The sequence below is a fragment of the Pongo pygmaeus genome, chromosome 4, assembly GCF_028885625.2.
Source record: "Pongo pygmaeus isolate AG05252 chromosome 4, NHGRI_mPonPyg2-v2.0_pri, whole genome shotgun sequence".
Taxonomy (NCBI): domain Eukaryota; kingdom Metazoa; phylum Chordata; class Mammalia; order Primates; family Hominidae; genus Pongo; species Pongo pygmaeus.
Window position 1 is genome coordinate 100,772,351 of NC_072377.2, and position 18,093 is coordinate 100,790,443.

At 41.1% G+C, this 18,093-nt stretch overlaps 1 protein-coding gene across 1 annotated transcript in view; it reads left to right on the forward strand.

Annotated features, from left to right (window-relative positions):
* The first annotated feature begins 14,622 nt into the window (after positions 1-14,622).
* Positions 14,623-18,093, forward strand: part of ERAP2 (endoplasmic reticulum aminopeptidase 2) — a 54,289-nt gene continuing 50,818 nt past the window's right edge. Inside the window, exon 1 of the mRNA XM_054487772.2 lies at positions 14,623-15,166. The gene's annotated coding sequence lies outside the window, so the exon portion shown is untranslated. The remainder of the gene's footprint in view (positions 15,167-18,093) is intronic.

Sequence of the window (18,093 nt, forward strand, 5' to 3'; positions counted from 1 at the left end):
TGGCCAGGCTGGTCTCGAACTCCTGACCTCAGGTGATCCACCCGCCTGGGCCTCCCAAAGTGTTGGGATTACAGGTGTGAGCCACCACACCCAGCCCTGTCTATAAATTTATAATGAGAATGTGTTTCACAGGATGCATATTTATAAATATAAGTAATTATATTTATAATTATAAATTAGGCCTGTGTTGTTGTTTGTGGTGGTGATATTAAGGCTGAATTTACAGAGGAGAAGAACTAGTCTTACATTCATTCAACAAAATTATTTAGCAACTACTGTGTGCCAAGCTCACTGTATTAGATACTAAAATATAGCACTGAATGAAAAAGACATGGGCCCCAACCTTACTATATTACTGTCTGGTAACCCAATTGAGTGTAAGGAGGTCTAGGAAGGTTTACTTGAGTAAAAGTCAGTTTCTGGAAGACTTCCACAAGAAGGAGTTGGCTAGAATTCAGGGGAGTGGAATAAAAGGGGGAGCTAATGCACATTTGTCAGTTGGTTGCTGTTTATCATCTTCTAAATGATTGCCTCACTTTTTGGTCCCACTGCCCCAAAGAAATCAGACTCAAATTTCCAGCCTCCATTATAGCTAAATTGCAGACAAGTGACTTACCTCTGCCAATCCAATGCAGTAATGTGCGACTTCAATTTACAAGTGAGCAACACAGGTAAACAGTCCATGTAGAGCTTTCTTTTCTTTTCTTTTCTTTTTTTTTTTTTTAGTTGTGTGGGCAGAAGCCTCTACCGACTGAAGAGAGCAGTCATTACAAGGTCAAAACCTTGCCTTTGTGATTCTGTGACCAAATTGTCTCCCTAGAAGTTTGTAAGTCTGTTTCTACAGCCTTCCTGACAATTCTTTGAACTGCCAAAATCTTTTCATCAATTCCCACAAATAAGGCATCTGATCGCTCCACAACAAAGAAGGTATGAACAAGGGCCTGTGCCTCTGATCTACTGGTCTTATCACTTGCTATGGCTTCCAGAAGCAGGTGGCATCAGTGTGGGTTTTCCCTGGGGACATCTTCATGTTACAGAGGTAATGAACACACGGATACTTCACTAAGGCAGCCTTTGACTACCTCTCTGGTAAGAAAGGACAGAGTGGCCTAATTAAGGAGAGTTTCTGATGAGCAGCCTGAGCCCCAGTGGATCTGAATGCAGATTAGGTTAAAATCTAGGTGGCTTTTGACTGGTATGCGCTTATTCTCATTTAAAGATTTCATAGGGATAATCTCAAGGTTCATAAGCAGCTCCAAAGGTACTTGAAGATATTTCTGAAAGCCTTAATCAGAATTGGCAATGTTTCCTCTGATGCTGTGGATACCATTCGTCCTCCTCAGTAATAATATGCACTAATATCTCTGGAGCACTTGGGATATGCCAGGCTTCATCACATGCCATCTCATTTGATCCCAGCTACAACACTTTAAGTTAGGTATTTTAATTATCCCCACTTTACAAATGAGGAAACTGAGGCAACAGAACTTAAACATCTAACTGAAGTACATGACCCAGCATTTGAACCCAGGACATTTAACTTCAAAGCCTGTGTGCTTAACACTCCACTGTGGCTACAGAGCAGAGACAACATCCTTGCGGGAATTCTGTTGCATTTACCCAACAGTAATTTTGCCTATTACTTTTTAATGATCAAAATAAACTTGAAATTTAAAGCATCCCATTCTAAAAAGCTTGTATGACTTGTGAACCAAGGTATATTGTGATTCTTTTTTAAAAAAAAATCAGGACAAGGTCTTGCTCTGTCACCCAGGTTGGAGTGCAATAGTGCAATCATGGCTTACTGCATCCTTGAACTCCTGGGCTCAAGTGATCCTCTCGGCTCAGCCTCCCAAGAAGTTGGAACCACAGGTGCACCCAATCATGCCCAGCTAGTTTTATTTTTTTCTTTTTATTTTTTGTAGAGATGGGGTCTTCCTATGTTGTCCAAGCTGATCTCAAACTCCTGGCCTCAAACAATCCTGCCTCAGCCTTCCAGAGTGCTGGGATTACAGGCATGAGCCACCCTGCCGAGTCTAAATCAATCTTTACAAAAGGTGATACTATAAGTTCTTTAGTGGACAAGACATTGCTACCCAAGTGCCATCTCAATAAACAGTAAACTTTTACAATAAATAATCATGTAAATAAATAAATAAACTTGCCTTTTTATTAGTGAAATTGTGGCTGCCAACCTGGTGAAGATGGCCTGAGAATCAGTCTAACCTAAGCAGTCACAGAAAATCAGAAGGCAGCTATTAGCAAATATTTCAGTGTGTCAAAGCCAGATATGAGATCTGGAACTTATAACACAAACTCCCTGAAATTACAGTGGTTATGAATAAGGGGCATTAAAAGATTCCATCATTGTCTGTTGAATGGTTGACTTTCAGTAGCGAATGAGTTTTAAGGACCTCTGTTGTTTCATTTTAAGCTGATCTTTTCTTGACGGCAACAGGGTAACCTTCTCTGCAGCCGCCATGATTGCCTAGAGATTATTCTTTATGCTCTGCCTCATTCCAAGGATATGAGGCAATTGAGAGATTAAGGAGGAAGAGAAGTGCTTGTTACAAGACCATCCCTGCGCCATTCTCTGGGCCCATCCCTAAGAAAAGGTCTCATTTTGACCTTTCCTGTCCCCCTGCCATTTTGCTGTTACTTCCTACCAAAATGCCTTGGATCTTTCAGAGCTACCTCTTTTACCCTCACCCATATCTGGGTTGAGCAGGGCATAACTAAAAGTGGCACACTTGCCATGTTAACTCATGCTTCTTGGAACCTTATGATTCACTTATTTTTTTTTAGGTAAGTATTTCTTCTTTTGTCAGAAGATCCACCTGCACTATCCTCTCAAGTCTCTCTTCTCTAAATCCACCACTGTGCCCTAAGTTTGCCCCCTGCCCCAACCTTCACTCCCTGTGTGCCCTCCTCAGGCTCCTCTCCATTCTAAGTCCCCAAGGCTTGTTCCCCAATCAGTCTCTTCCTGCACCCTCCCTCACAATTTGCCCTCTGTCAGCTGCAGAGCCTCTACACGAGAACCTCTACAGATTCTACCAACAGCTCTACTCCCACCGTCCACCTCTTTAGCTCTCTGCAGTGTGGCTTCACCCTTTGCCCACCCCTGAAGTTAAGCGGTTTCTCTCAGAGGCATTTTCTGTGTCATCCAATTCAGTGGGTTGTTCTCAATCACCATCCTCACTCACCTTTCATTTGTGTCTCCTGATCACCCCTTTTTCATGAAACTCTCTTCTCTTGGCTTCTGTCATGTTCTTATAATCCTCCCCCGTGCCTGATTTCTCTGGCTGTCTTTTCTTTCTCTTGTTCTCTGAAACATAAGCTCCTTCAGCCTCTTTCTCTTTTTACTCTGTATTTTCTATTAGCAGATTCACCCATGGTCACGACTTTGTTGCCTTTTTATGTGAATTCCTACCTGATTTTTTCATACATTTTTGTTCACATTTCTAACTACCCACTGATTTTGATGTGAAAATTGTTATTAGTTCTTCAAGCTAGATATGTTCAGGATCCAATCACGTCTACCACTCCTCTCTGGTAAAAATCCCTAATTCCAACTAGGAAATTTAGAAATCTTATTTAAAAAAAAAAATCTCATCTCAATCACTTTGCTCCTTTAGTATCACTTCTTATGTGCTCTTTCCTCCTTTTCAAATAATCATTTAAGGCTCAGCTGATATTGTGTATTATCTTCAAAGTCTTCCTTGACTCCAGCTTCAGTGCTAAATTCTATACTATAAATTCTTGATTTTTTTTTTTACCATGTGCATATACTGTTGTGATGTTTTTAAAGGTGGGTACATTCATCTACGTATTCACATTTACATGCACACAAGATGCTTCAAGCAGGGGCAATAGTTGACTTCCTGGCAATACTTATGGCACTTTGCAGATAATGTAAACACACACACAAAAAGCTGCTAAATGAATAATATTACCACTTTCCTTGTACTTAGATTTAGTGGCAATTTGACACTTACCTCCCAAAGCAATGAAATTGCCGTCGTTGACACAGTAGCTGAGCCAAAAGTTATTTAACTTGTGCTAAATATGTCAAAGCCATGTGTCTTTGTGTTTTCCCTTAGAGAGGCCAACAGATGCTTCTTTATTCTTTAAAAGTTACACTCAATGTTTTGAAGATTTTATGGAAAATGAGTGTACTTTCAAAATGACATGTATCTTAGTACAGACAAGATGACAGTGAAAAGAAGTCTCAGCTTTACTTTGCTATCTTTTGTATGCATCATGTTGGTAAAAAAATACACAGATATATTCCAACACATGATAAACAGAAGTCATATTTCAGCGGTGGTAGAAGGTTTTAAGGTTATTTTTCAAAAAAACAAATTTATAATAAATTTAAGCCAATTGATTGTACAAGAAACCTTTATAATCCCTTGGAAGGATACAATGCTTTAAAAAGAAATTATCCTTTTTAGTCAGCTGTATCATATTTTATAATTTTGATTTGGGTATCTTGAAAATCAAGTTCAATAGTAAGTTTCTTAGAATATTGGAAAGATTTGATAGGTTGAACAGGGAATAATACTTTTTTTTTCAAAGTGACTTATATATGTGTAAGTTAAAACTATAAAAATATTATCAAAGGTCCAATATATAAAAAGGTGTGTCTTCAGTAAAAATCTTATTGATACAGAAATGCAAATATGAGCTAATAATCTGAAAGACATGGAAATTGAGCAGAGAGCTAAAAACTTCAGAAACAAGCCCTGGACTAAAGCTAATGTTTTATTTTTGTTCTTTAACTTTTGTATGTGCTCTTCCTAGAACTTTTTCTATGGTTTTTTAGCCAATAATTAACTACAATTGAAGTGATGGGATATGGTCCCTGATAGCACACTGAATTATTTTCCTTTGAACTTATGACCTGTTCCATCCGCCTTGTCTTCTAAATGAGTGAAATTTTTATCCATATCATGGGAAATGTCTCTGAATGTTTTTATAGACACAGAAAATTAGTCAAGACCTGCAACTTATAGGAAAAATGTGATTAAAGTACCCAACCAGAACAGAATTGGAAGGAGGTCCATTTCCTTCATTTCTAGTGTCTTCACTGAAATAATATAACCTGTTGGCCTTTGCTCCTGTTCCTATTGTAAACATGTGTATAAAAGCCCTACTGCTTTCCAAAGTACGAACTAGTTCTAAGTAAATTAGGAAATGGGAGATTTGCTTAACATTAGCAAGCTACAGAAATGATGTCAAAATACCCAGGTAGAAATACTTGGTAGATAGTTAATTGTTCTCTACAAGTAATAAATCTGAGGTTTTGTTTTCTAAATTGGTAATCAGCAGTGGAAAATAAATACAATTTACAAATAACCCTCAAATGTTTTTAGTCTACCAAAAAATAAAGGTAACTATTCTATTTTTCATTTTTTCTTACTTTAGGCTTTAATTATGCCATACCAGTACTGTATTCTAAAATTTCTTTATCTCTAACATTTAATTCCACTACCACCTACCACACCACATCTAATCTAGTTCCACAGCATACTCAATAAGGATTTTGGAATGGATGAATGGCGTTCATTTACATATGGTCAAATAAGATAGGTCCACACAAGCAGTGCAATACTGTCTTCCAAACCCTGTTGCTTTCATCAGGCCTTGTCAAGAACTTTTCTTTCTCAAAGACATTACACCCAGACTGACAAAAATTAGTTGTGTTTTTACTCTACGCATGTATGTCCTATACAAGATCGCTTTTTTCATACTCAATCTACCAAATATACATACTTACAGCAATTGTAACATCTATTTGTAACATTACTATTCTATGTATTTACAAAAGGATCCATTTAAAAATGAAATATAGCTATTAGCTTAAACAAGTACAAAGCCTAGTAGTGTTATCTACATGCTTCATGCTTCCAGTGTTATGCCTTATTCTCTCATTATGCCAAGCCTGTACTTTCTCCATTGGTAAAGTGATCACATTTTCTAGGTTCTCTTCCCCTTCCTAAGTGTCAACATAATCTAAACTCTGCAATTAATGTGTATACAAGCTGTTTATACTTAATGCATCCCGTATTTTGGTCTGTGACTCTTGCCTTAAAGAGCCAACTTTTAGGCTAATCTCTACATTCTTCAATATTCATATCAATTTTAGTAATAAAAACACATCTGTGTGGAAAACAAATAGACAAACATCAGTGTTTGTGACATATAGTAGTAATAGTGGTAATTATAACCAACATTCATTAAGGATGTTTATTTAACATGTATGCCCAACCCGGTTGATACACCATCCCAGCTCTGCCCCAGGGCCTGAGTTGCTTTTCTGGGTGGAGTTGCTTTAGTAATAGCCAGTGTCATCCCTGCAGCTATAAAGCCGTAGTTCCTGCCATTACAGCCACAAGAAACTTGGGAGACATCACAACGCACCTTCTAGGAGAGACCTCATACATGCACACTAGCCAGCCTGGAGGCTGGTCAGCCACCGGTAGGGACCTGCTGACACAAGCTGGAAGTGCTGAGGAGTTGATGTGCTATTGACAGACAGGAGAAGAAGAAGCCAGCAGATCATTTGTCCACCTTTTACCCTATAAATAAACCATTCTGAAGCCAGGAGTTCCATACAGCCTCTCCGGGGATGTCCCATAGGACCAAGCAACCAGCTACGTTTCCTTGATGAGTGACCAGGTCATCAGTACCTAGCTTTGTGTTTATTTCTCTCCTTCTCTGCCTGCATCACTTCCCTTTTTCCCTACTTTACCTCTCTGAGAATTTTTTTTTTTTTTTTTTTGACAGAGTCTCGCTCTGTTGCCCAGACTGGAGTGCAGTGGTACAACCTTGGCTCACTGCAACCTCCATCTCCCAGGTTCAAGTGATTCTCCTGCCTCAGCCTCCCGAGTAGCTGAGATTATAGGCACCCACCATCATGCCCAGCTAATTTTTGTATTTTTAGTAGAGACGGGGTTTCATCATGTTGTACAGGTAGTCTCGAACTCCTGAGCTGAGGCAATCCCCCTGCCTCAGCCTCCCAAAGTATTAGGGTTACAGGCATGAACCACCGTGCTGGGCTTCTCCGTGAGATTATACCCCGTGCTTTAGTTATGGTTGCATAACAAATTAACACAAAACTTAGTGGCTTAAATCAACAATAATTATTTATTATTTGTCACAGTTTTTACAGGTCAAGAATTCAGACAGGGCATAGCTAGGATGACTCTTCTCTGCTTCAAAATGTTGGAGTCTTAGGTGGAATTCTTGAAAGGTGGCGTTGGGATGATTTGAAACTCATTCACTCACTTGCCTGGTATTGGATGCTGGCTGTCACCTGGAAGTACCTAGCTGGAAGTATCTGCCAGAATGCCAACAAGTGATCTCTCCTTGTGGGCCTGGGCTTCCTCATAGCCTCATGGCAGGGTCCAGGGACCAGCAGAGAGAGACAGAACCAAGGAGAAGTAGTAGTTCCAAGAAATATTTAACAACCAGCTCTCATGGTGGGAAAAAGGTCCTGCTTTGTATAATTTGTTTATTTACCTGCTTTAATACTCTATGTGGGCTGGGCACAGTGGTTCATGCCTGTAATCCCATCACTTTGGGAGGCCGAGGTGGGCGGATTACCTGAGGTCAGGAGTTCAAGACTAGCCTGGCTAACATGGTGAAACCTTGTCTCTACTACAAATACAAAAATGAGCCGCGTTTGGTGGCGAGTGCCTGTAATCCCAGCTACTTGGGAGTCTGAGGCAGGGAGAACTGCTTGCCTCCCAGGAGGCGGAGGTTGCAGTGAGCCGAGATTGCACCACTGCACTCCAGCCTGGGTGACAGAGCAAGACTCCATCTCCAAAAAAACAAACAAACAAACAAAAAAAACCACCTCTATTCTCAGGCCACCAACTTGAAGTCACTGACCCAACATTGGAAAGAGATGTATACAATCAGTTCTCTCTTAAAAGTCAGCCCAGCCCTCTACGTGCACAGAAGCCACCTCCCTTCTATGACCTGCTGCATATTATTGAAGGCAGTTACAAAAATCTACTCAGATTCAAGGGGAGGAAACAGAGACCTCACTAACAAGAACAAGTGGGACTGGCTATTAGTGTGGCCATCCTTGGAAATACAACCTACAACCCCTTCAGTAGAGCATTAATACCTAAACTTTGCCTTATGCTGTCTTTTGTGGGGAACTTTGACTAAGGCAACACAGATATACCTCTTTTCATTCTCACAACAGTGCTATGAAGTTTGTGCTATTTTCCCAACATTTGATAAATGAGGAACTTAAAGCTTAGAGAAAAAGTGTCTTGCCCAAGGCCACCCAGCCATTCAGGAATTGAGCTGGGATATAAAGAGGGAATGTTTTATTTAAGATCCTGAACTCCTAACCCTAGGCTAGTGGTTCTCAAATTTTAGTGTGTATCAGAACCATTTGGAGAGCTTGTTAAAATACAGATTTCTAGATGCCACCCCAAGTTTCCAATTAATTCCATTTGAGAAAGACAGAATTTGCATTTCTAACAAATGTTCAGGGTGCTGCTGATGCTGTTGGAGGGGCAAGGCATACTCTGAGACTCACTGCCCTAGGCTACACTAATGCATAGTTATTCAAGCATTCAAATTAGATTTAGTAATGGTATCATAAAAATTCTCACCCCCAGTCCTCAACTTCATATATCGAAATCCAAGCCTACCTATAAATCTGATTATCTTAAGTCTGGGTTGTGTACTCACAGAATGTTATTGCTTTTTGGATTGTGTGATTTGCCTCAAGATGTGTGTTTGCACAAAGTGTTAGTTCTACAACACAGGACTCTCTGCAGTTACACTTGTTACCACTAGATGAAGCTCCTGCTGCTTTTGCTTTCTTCGCTCAAGAGAACTTGTTGGTTGGCTACTAGATGACACTGATTGTAATTTAAAATGCATAGCTAGGGTTACACAGAGTTGCTTTGCTCTGAAGATAGAGTGACTGGTCTTATCAGTCAATAAAATTCAGAAAGCTAGGTAGTAAAGTGTACATCATGGCCTGAAGGCTGTAATCCATAACTTCTCTGGTTGATAACTGTTTATTTAAAGTATGTACCCATCACCCTCTACCCTCCACTGACTAGTTTTATACCAGGTGTTGACTTCAGAGAGGTACAAACAAAGGACACCCATGAAAAGAAGAAGATTCTATTTACTCCCAGATGAAAGTTGAGAATTAGCTTACTCAACATATTTCCAAAGTACAACCATGAGCCCACTCACATTTATTTAGTTTACAGATTTATTAGAAAATAACAGATAGAGTCAGAATTTTTACAGAAAAGGATGGTAGAAGGAGTAATCTGTCTGGAACAAAGGGCTTGTGGTTTTTTGCTGTATTCAAATGTCAAAAACATTGTCAAATGGCTCTGGAGAGTTAGGAAGACAGCTGAAGGAGACAAAGAGTGTTGAATTAGGGAAGGCTAAACATAAGTCTAGTGAAAACTGCTCAATAATCTGACCATGAAGACTGTGGAGCTATTGTAAGGTGATCAGACATCTATCCACATTGAAATGGTTCAGATAAGAGGATGGGTGCCCAGGCAAAAGGCACAGAAAACCCTTTTTGGAGGCTTAGGGAAATCTGCAAGTGGGACAGGGATGGGGGAGGGTGCTGCCTCTTGCAGTAATGGCACAGTATGTAATTGGACCAACCCTCCCACTGAAGACAATTGTAAACACTGACAAAATAGAAAAAGATCTTTAAAGCATAAAAGTCTAAAAAGATAGTGAAGAATTACTAAGCTAAGGTTCTAGAGAAGTTGGAAACCCAAAGAGGTGAACCAGGGATTCCAGAAATGCCCCAGGGGCATTTGCAGATTTGGAAGAGGAAACTGGGAGGCAGACTAAGCTTTTGATAGTAGGACCAGGGGGTGCAAAATCTGAGAGCTGCTGAGAGTAATGAGAAAGGCAGTCCTTGACAGCCAGGAGCTGACCAGGCACTCACAGCCAGACCTCAGTGTTCTCCTTTCGAACACAAACAATTTCATGAAATATGAACATCAGACACAACCACTCTTGTGACTCTGATGGATCAAGACAAACACAAGCCAACTCCATAATCATGTCTGAACACAGGCAAACATGTTGTTTTAGACAGAGTCTCGCTTTGTTGCCCAGGCTGGAGTGCAGTGGCATGAGCTCTGCTCACTGCAACCTCTGTCTCCCGTGTTCAAGCGATTCTCCTGCCTCAGCCTCCTGAGTAGCTAGGACTACAGGCACACACCATCACACCCGGCTACTTTTTTGTATTTTTAGTAGAGATAGGGTTTTACCATGTTAGCTAGGATGGTCTCAATCTCCTGACCTTATGATCCGCCTGCCTTGGCCTCCCAAAGTGCTGGGATTACAGGTGTGAGCCACTGCGCCAGGCCAGGAAGTAATTTTTAAGGCACCTGAGTGCCTGAAATAATGTTCAACTAGCTTCGTTTGTTGATTTTTCAATTTGCAGTATGCTGAAAGAAACAATTCTGAGAGAGGTTTAGGATGGTGGTTAGGGATAACTGAAGGTGACAATAGAAGGTAAATAAAAGTTGGATAATAATGGAGGGGGTGGAATAAACTTTGTACAGTACTCACAAGAATTCAAAAACATATAGCAACATGGGGTCATTTATTACATCTCGTTTGCCACAAGAACAGCACTTTATTACAATATAAAATAAAATGTTATTATAATGAAAGTAGGCTGGGCATAGTGGCTCTCACCTGTAATTCCAGCACTTTGAAAGGCCAAGGCAGGGCCAGGCATGGTGGCTCATGCCTGTAAGCCAGGCAGATCACCTGAGGTCAGGAATTCGAGATCAGCCTGACCAACATGGCGAAGCCCTGTCTCTACTAAAAATAGAAAAATTAGCCAGGCACGGTGGTGGGCACCTGTAGTCCCAGCTACTAGGGAGGTTGAGCCAGGAGAATCGCTTGAACCCAGGAGGCAGAGGTTGCAGTGAGCCGAGATCACATCACTGTACTCAGCGTGGGTGACCAAATGAGACCCTGTCTCAAAAAAAAAAAAAAAAAAGGAAGAAAGGCCAAGGCAGGTGGATCACTTGAGCTCAGGAGTTTGAAATCAGCTTGGGAAACATCGCGAAAAACCATATCTACAAAAAATTAAAAAATTAGCCAGGTGTGGTGGTGCATGCCTGTAGCCCCAGCTACTTGGATGGCTGAAACAAGAGAATTGCTTGAACCCAGGAGGTTGAGGCTCCAATAAGCTGTAATTGTGCCACTGCATTACAGCCTAGGCAACAGAGCAAGACTCTGTCCCAAAAAACAAAAAATAAGAATAAAAGTAACTGATGCAGGTAAAGAACTTTAAAGTTTACAAAACATTTATGAATTGTCTTTCATATATTTTCCCTAATTGATTCTCGGATTGACAATAATCCTCTGTAGCAAAGTATCATTGTGTCTAATTTGGAGATGAGGAAGTGAATTATTTTAAGAAGATGATTCAATTCTCTTGATCCTAGGTTCAGTTTATAATTTTTTTAAAAATGAAGTCATTAAGATTTAAATCTGTTGAGAACACCCTAAGAGGATATAAACATATGTAATATATTTAATAGAAATTCTCGGCTGGGTGCGGTGGCTCATGCCTGTAATCCTAGCACTTTGGGAGGCCGAGGTGGGTGGATCACCTGAAGTTAGGAGTTTGAGACAGGCTGACCAACATGGTGAAACCCCGTCTCTACTAAAAATACAAAAATTAGCCAGGCATGATGGTGGGCGCCTGTAATCCTAGCTACTCGGGAGGCTGAGGCACAAGAATCACTTGAACCCAGGAGGTGGAGTTTGCAGCGAGCACAGATCGTGCCACTGCACTCCAGCCTGGGTGATAGAGTGAGACTTTGTCAAAAAAAAAAAAAAAAAAATGAAAGTTCATGAAATCTTTAAAATATTTTGACAATAAAGTCTCATCTCTTTGGAAAATTCACTTTTAACTCATTCATTCTCACCTGTTTGTTGAGGGCCTATGATGTGCGCAACACTGATAGGTGCTAGAAAGAGATGGAATCCTGGTGAGTGGCCCATCGCCTGAAGTTGATAATCTGAGGAAGAAAATGAAACACAAACTTGTTAGCCTCAGATGAGGGCCAGTAGACTTACTAAACAAATGCCTGTAGTTAGGGACTGGAAAGGAAGCATGTGTTACTTCCAAAGTGGCTTCTTGGGGCTGGCATTTACCTTGTGATAGGTGGTTTACACAGGGGACACTCTGAGTGTTCCATAGACACTCTAGGTCAATGGAGAGGAAGGTGCAGAAAAGCTGAGGAAACACGTGGCTCATCCAGAAGTGGAAAGCACCCTGATGTGCTTGAAGCATGAAGCAAGTGTTGGGCAATCTAGGAAAAACAAAAAACAAAAACTAAAACTAAAACACTGAAAATGCATTCACCCACTCAGCTAACATTTGTTGAGGGTCTCTTACATGGCAGGCTCTGCTCTATACTGGGCACTCAGCAGTTAGAGGGCAGAGTTGCTACCTGCAAAAAGCTTATGTTCTAGTGAGGAGACAAGAAAACAAACAAACAACTACATATTGAAGTATAAGGAACTGACCAATGCTAAGAAGAAACAAAAAGCAGGCTGACAGGATAGGCCTTGGTAGTGGTGGATTTAGGGAGGGGTGGTACTGCCTTAGAGCCAACAAGGAGGGTCTCTCTGACTAAGAGACGATTCAGAGACCAGGATGAAATGGAAAACTGAGACATGAATTCCCTAAGCAACAAACCTCCCAAAGCTTATTCCAAAGAAAAGAGAAGAGAAAAGAAAAGAAAAAAAAAAGGAAGGAAAGAAAGAAAGAGAGAGAAAGAAAGAAAGAGAAAGAAGAAAGAAAAGAAAAGTTAGGAGCCCATTTTGCTGAGAAACTCTTTTAAATAAGCTACAAAGTACTTGATTCCGGCTCAATTTTCACTTCTGGGATTCTGCAGCTCAATTCCATAGCCTGTTTCTTCATTCTCCATCACCACTTCTGTTCCAGTGGGCAGAAGAGAGCTCTGAAAACACACATGCACTCGCCCACATACCCACAGCTAGGCTGGATCTTGTGACAAGGAATATCACAGAAATACTCCCAGCCTCCTATACCTCTTCTACCTGCCCCCATGCCCTGCAGAGTTAGAGTCCGTAGATAAGCCCTTGGGACCTCCTCTTCTTTGTCGTCTTTGTCCCCTTCTTTTTCCCACTCACTGGCTTCCAGCCATCCCCCTTCCTGTGGTGCCCCTCTCACTGCATGAAATGCAGCTCTGAGGGACCCCATTCAGTCTTATGCTTCGGGCCTTAGGTGTAGGCTACTGCCTTCCTTTCTGCCCCTTCTACTTTATCGACTTGTTCTTTCAGGTTGAAATAATAAAATGTAGAAAGGTGGAAAAATTAAAGCTTGAGACTTAACTAGGATCTAATCATGGCAACATGTGCCGTTGGGCCAAACATAGGTTGCAAACACAAACCACAGCAGGACAAGGCACATGATACAAGTCTATGAAGAGTGTCTGCAACACGGTAAGAGCTAAGCTTGTTATATTTCACTTGACAATAGAAATTGTATGGATGTATTGTCTTTTAATAGACTGTGATTCAAACAAAACAACTATAGGCTGGCATATAGGCTGCCAGTAGGCCACTATGGTTCCCACACTAGGACTTGTCCTTCTGTAAATGGGGAAATCAAGGAAAGATCTTGAGCAGTGGGGGAGGCACGGTCAAGCAGTAGTTGAAAGGATTAATCTGGTGGCATTGTACAAGTAAACTGCAAGAAGCTGAGCTTGAGAAGCTGAGAGGACATGGTTGAAGGCCATTGTGAGGAAGGATGAGGACCTGGACTACTTTAATAAGCGGTGGGATTTTTTCTTGATTGGATAGAAAGAGATTGAAAATGATTCAAAAAGGCCAGTTGTGGTGGCTCATGCCTGTAATCCCAATCCTTTGGGAGGCTGAGGCAGAAGGATCACTTGAGCCTAGGAGTTTGAGACCAGCCTGAGCAACACAGGAAGACCTCATCTATAAAAAAGTGATAATAAATTAGCTGGGTGTAGTGGTGGATGCCTGTAGCCCCAGCTACTTGGGAGGCTGAGGTGGGAGGATCATTTGAGCTCAGGAAGCCGAGGCTGCAGTGAGCTGGGTTGGCACCACTGCACTCCAGCCTGGGTGACAGAGTGAGACCCTATCTCAAAAAAAAAAAAAAAAGGAAAAGGAAAAATCAACAGGCTTTGGCAACAAATTGGAGAGGGACAGAATCAAAATAACTAACTATATGGTTCAATCCTAGATAATGGAAGAAGGCTGGAAGCATATAAAGCAAAGGGTGCTTATCTGGGGAAAGAAAACGCTGTTTGAGTTGTTAGGGTTCTGGTTCAGGTTAGGATTAGACATCCATGTAATGTCAGTCCATCAGGCTGTTGGAATTACAGCAGCAGAACCCTTGAAGGAGGGATCACAATGGGAGCAATGTGGGATGAATGGGGATAAATGCTAAATCTGGGTACTGGAAAGGATAAACAGAGGGCAGAGCAAAGGCCAGAGGTTTCACCTTTGTGGAAGGCCTATATTCAGAGCAGAGAGGAAGTAGAAGCCAAACTCAAACAGGCAGATAAAGAGAGATCAAAGAGATGAGCGTGAGATACGGTCCCCTCGTGCCCAAGGAGACGAGGTGGTTACAGACATGGCAAAGCTGAGAATAATCACCTCTGATAAAGACCACAGAAGCTGCCCGGGAGGTGTTTGGTAAGCTTGGAGTTACGTTTGTGGGGTGGATGGGCAGAAGTCAGATTTCGTAGCACTGAGGATGCAGCACAAGGAGAAGTTCAAGATCAATTCCTAAGACAACAACTTGGCACTAAAAAACATGAACTATGTTCTGAAGGCTTTACCCTGGGGACAAGGGAACGGAGGCGATAACAGCAGAAGTGGCAGCCACTGGCGATCCTTTCTTTCTACGGTTTGGATTCTACTCCAAAGCCACTTATTTGTGCATTCTACAAAAAGTTTCTTGTCCTTTTTGGAATAAAGCTCTTATCCTAAGCTTCATTCACACCTGCGTGATAATGAACCAGCTAGTACTGTACTCAGGAGGCATGAAAAGTTCTGAATCTTGGAATAGAAAGTGAAAGCAAAAATAAATTCCCCTTCAGTCAAATCTGCAGCAGCATGCTTTAAGGTAACGTATCAACATTTCTCTTGGGTTTGTCTTAAAATTAGAATTTTTCAATGAGAATAATGAACTGAAGGTATAGAACTGCTGTGTTGAGAAGGTTTTGTAATCTAAGGCAAGGTTCTGGGGGACCAGGGTGAATTGGGTGCGGCTGTATTAGTGTATGCAGTTGAGGCTGGGACTTGATCTAAGACTCTTTCTGCTGCACTGGCTCACTCTCTTTCAGAGATCTTTTTGTCTTTTCTAAACGTTTGTGACAATTCTTGCTTCTTCAATCCCAGGATGTTTTGTTCACTGCATTGCTATTTAAGGTACAGTGCAGTATAATAGAAAGCCCACCAGACCAAAGGTCAGAGAGCTATGTTTTAGTCCTGATTCTGTTTCAGACTTCCTGTGTGGATTTTGAGGAGTCACCATCCTGTTCCTTCACCTGTTTATTTAATTTAATTTATGTATTTATTTATGTATTTATTTATTTATTTTGAGACAGAGCCTCGCTCTGTCGCCCAGGCTGGAGTGCAGCAGCACGATCTCGGCTCACTGCAACCTCCACCTCCCTGGTTCAAGCGATTCTCGTGCCTCAGCCTCCCGAGTAGCTGGGACTACGGGCATGTGCCAGCACGCCCGGCTAATTTTTGTATTTTTAGTAGAGACAGGGTTTCACCATGTTGGTGAGGCTGGTCTCGAATTCCTGACCTCAGGTGCTCTGCCCACCTTGGCCTCCCAAAATGCTGGCATTACAGGCCTGAGTCACTGTGCCGGGTCCTGTTTCTTTATCTGAACACTAAGGACTTGTACTAGCTGGCCTTTACAACCCTTACTAGTTCTAAAGTTAAAGACTGTGTGAGTAAAGCTTTTCTCTCTACTCTTATCAATCAAGTACATCTCTAGGAGTGTCTGCTACAAGTGGGGGCAGAGCTACTCTTTCATTTTGGCCATTGAATGCAAGTTATAACCTCAATAATAATTTCATATCCAATACTAATTACTTACTTCCTATATGCTCCATGCTGTGCTGTGCCAACTTCTTCACATGAATTATTTCATTTAATCATCCCAGCATGAGGAAGGTATAATTATTACACTGTTTTATGGGTGAGATAAATGAAGCTCAAAAAGTCAAAAACTTTGCCCATGATCACATAGGTGAGGTTGGTGGAATTAGCGCTGGAATCCGGGCACTCTGATTCCAAAGCCTCAGACCCACATAATAAGCCACTCCATTTTTTTTAAACCCTCCAAAATTAAAGCTAATAGACCAATTACGAGTGTACTTATTAGACGTTGTTGGAACACTGAGATTTGTAGCAGTGATTTAATGCTTGTTTTTAAAAAGAGGGAGAAGTATCTTTATTTAATATTATTTTATTTTATTTTATTTTTGTTCCTTTAACAATACCTGTTATCTGCATTAATACTGCAATTGAAAAATTGAAGTAATTGTTTGGATAATTAATGCTGCAGAACTTGTTCAGGATTATAAAAAGAAGAAGCAGCAGGGAAAACCTTCATGGTTTGAGTTGGAGCAGTAAGGAAGTAAGTAGAGGCAGGTGGTAGGGTGGCAGTAAGAATTGATTCCCCCAAATTAACTATGCTGTTTGTCCTAATTTTATATGTGTTGTAGCTTTACCCTTAGAAGAGAAAGAAACTTAGTTCTATTTACAAAGGTAGTAAATTCAGTTTGATTTGATTGTGCTTTCAAAAGTAGTGTAAAGGGAAAAGAACCAAACCTTAAAAAAAATTCTGTAAGAATATTATAAACTCAAAATTTATTTCCATGGCTTTTGACATATTGAAAATAAACTGAGGATAAACACCTACCTTGACCAGCAACCTTTACACCAGTAGCCATAAAATGAGGCCATTCAGATAATGTTACTGAAAGAGATGAAGTTCAATGCCATTCGTAGTAATAATAATAATAATATCTGGTATCCAAATAATATAGAATATATATAGAATATGCTTTGTGACTTATGAAGACAAAATAGAGACATCTTGCACAGTTTACTTTCAGGCATACTCTTAAAATTACATGTGTGCCTGTGGTTCCAGCTACTTGGGAGGCTGAGACATCAGGATTGCTTGACCCCAGGAATTTGAGGCCAGCCTGGGCAACACAGTGACACATTATCCTTTAAAAAAAATAAAATATGGCCAGGCGCAGTGACCCACGCCTGTGATCTCAGCACTTTGGGAGGCCAAGGCGAGTGGATCACCTGAGGTCAGGAGTTCGAGACCAGCCAGGCCAACATGGTGAAACCCCGTCTATACTAAAAATACAAAAATTAGCTGGGTGTGGTGGCACATGCCTGTAATCCCAGCTACTTGGAAGGCTGAGGGAGAAGAATCACTTGAACCCCAGAGGCAGAGGTTGCAGTGAGCCGAGACAGCGCCACTGCATTGCAACCTGGACAACAGCGAGATTCCGTCTCAAAAACATAAATAAATGAATAAAAATAAAATAGGCTGGTCACAGTGGCTCACGCTTGTAATCCCAACACTTTGGGAGGATTACTTGAGTTTAGGAGTTTACCAGCCTGGTTAACAGGGAGACCCCCATATCTACAAAAAAGGTAGCCGAGTGTGGCGGTGTGTGTCTGTAGTCCCAGCTACTCTGGAGGCTGAGGTGGGAGGATCACTTGAGCCCAGGAAGTTGAGGCTGCAGTGAGCTGTGATCATGATTGCATACTCTACTCCCGCCTGGGCAACAGAGCAAGACCCTGTCTAAAACATAAATAAATAAACAAAAATTTAAAATATAACCAAATGTTAAAAACATTCAGCATGCAATGAATTTACACACCTGCCTTCTGCTTGCTGCACAAGAATTCAGAAGAAATTCATTACATTCAATTTTAAGGTAGGGTTTTTTGGGGGAGTCCTAAAGGGTTTTTATTTATAATAACCAGATAACAGCTTAATTTCTGCTC